Below are 2500 nucleotides of genomic sequence, written 5' to 3' on the forward strand. Positions count from 1 at the left end.
CCGGGACGGCCCCGGGACCTTTCGGAAGTTCCTCCAGGCTCACGACCTGCGCGGCTTCCTCTCGGACCCGGAGCTGGACCGGCTCACCGGGGCCGCCGTGCATGTGGATGATGAACCGGGGTCGGAGCTCGGTCAGGCGCCGGACCCGGAGAGCGATGATGAGCCCCCGCTGTCTCTCCAGTACTGGCCGGACCTGTCGGACCGCTCGCTCCCGCGGCTGGACCTGGGCTGGCCGGACGTCGCCGTCTACCGCGGGGTGACGCGCATCAACGTGCACGCGCAGCCACCGCTGGAGGGGAACACGCACATCAAAGAGATAGTTAGGAAAACAATCGCGCAAGCGCAAAAGGTACGGGGGGTCTTTGCGGTCACTTAACTTGTGATAATAAATTGAAAGCAGATGAATGTTCACAGCTCACATAACACGTGTCAGTGTATTTTCTCACCAGTCTCTTCTGGTACGTGGTACCAACATACTAAACAGGTAACTAATGCCCAGCACTTATGATGATGGTACCCTAATGTCGTGGGGTGGTAGGCCTACTTCAGGGAAGTATTAAACAGGATATCACAGGCTTATTGAAAGATGTTCATCATACACATTGAATAACAGTGAATGTCGCTTCCCTGTATGTGATTACCAGCATCTACCAAGACGTTTGGACCTTTATAGTGTAATAAGTGCTCTCCATCTGTCCTCCTCAGCTTCAACGGGGTTGTGAACATACTGTATGCTATCGTGAGCTTAGAACTATAAGGTTCTATCTCCGTTTAGGGCAGTTCAGAGATATTGAGCGTCAACGTTTTTACATTCCATTATGTTTTGTGAGATGGAACCTTTGTATTTTATGAATTACTAACTCAAAAATGTCAACATTAAAAAAATAACACCACACAGGCATTAATAAACACCTATGGATCAGATTATGTAAAAAAACTCAATTTTGACAAAAATGGAGATAGAACCTTAACATTTTAACGTCAGGATCTGGCCACCTCAGCGTCAACGGGGTTGTGAACATACTGTATGTATGCTACACATACAGGGCAGGCATTGTGTACATCTCACCCACTCTGCAGCCACAGGGTCAGAGTACAGCAGAGGAGGCTGGTGGAGGAAGAAATCCGAGAATTGTAACGCATGGAATGGAATAAAGAATGTTCGATTGATTGTTAGACACCATTCCACGCATACCCAGCCCATCCTCGGATCTCTACCCACACCAGAACACCAGAACCCACACACTCTATAGTTAGTAACCATAGGGTCAAAATAGAGTTTACTGGCTGACTGGCTGACTGACTGACTGACTGACTGACTGACTGACTGACTGACTGAGACACAGGAGAAGCACAAGGCAAAGTACAAACAGATTAAAGATCAGAGATTAAACTGTTTAACAGACACACACCTGTGTGTCAACCAGGACAGTGTTCCAATGACCCTCCTATTTAAACTCATAAAGCCATTGTACACCTCTCTGTATTGGACATAAAACCATACAGTGTTAAAAACAAGCCAACACCCTCTTCTATGGGTTTAGTGTTCATCAGATTTTCATAAGCTGTAAAGCTGACAGAGTTCTTCTCAGGGTATGTGTGTGTGTGTGTGTGTGTGTGTGTGTGTGTGTGTGTGTTTAAGTAAAACCTTCTAGTGATGTTCCTTCAGTGTTGAAATTGGCATCAGATCAGTTTCTCTACATTCTCCATTGACTGAATGTTTGCTTATGAACTAATATTTTGGCACAAATACAGAAGCCTTTTAACGATACTTCTTATATCTTATTAATAAGATAAGTATCTAAAAGGCTTCTCTATTTGTGCCAATACAAATAGACTGACTGACTGACTGACTGACTGACTGACTGACTGACTGATGTCATTTAGGCAACAGGCAAACAGTATGAGTTAGTAGATTTGGCAGGTAGTTTATGATGAAAATCTTGGGCTTGCATTCTATCCCAGTTTAACTAATGTGTGTGTGTGTGTGTGTGTGTGTGTGTGTGTCCTCTCCAGGTGATAGCGGTGGTGATGGATGTCTTCACAGACGTAGACATCTTCAGGGACCTGCTGGACGCCGGCTTCAAGAGGAACGTGTCTGTCTACATCCTGTTAGAACACACAGCATTACCTGACTTCCTGTCCATGTGTGAGAGGGCCGCCATGCACCCAGGACATCTGAAGGTACGGCACACACACACACACACACACACACACACACATTTTGATGCATGTGTGAAGGGGTTAACACAGTGGCGAGGTTAGTCCCCCTGACAGGCAGGGAGGTGATCATGTTGTTATGTAACAACACAGACACTATCTGACTGATGGAGACACACAGATAACCAGAGGAGGCTGCTGGAGGTAGACATCGGAGGACAGGCTGATTGTAATGCATGGAATGGAACGAGGAATGGTATCGAAGACGCTTATTCCATTTCCATGCATTGACGAGTCCGTCCTCCGATTTCGACCTCCACCAGCCTCCACTGCAGATAGC

This window comes from Nansenia antarctica (genome assembly GCF_963989245.1).
Source record: "Nansenia antarctica genome assembly, chromosome: 2".
NCBI lineage: Eukaryota > Metazoa > Chordata > Actinopteri > Argentiniformes > Microstomatidae > Nansenia > Nansenia antarctica.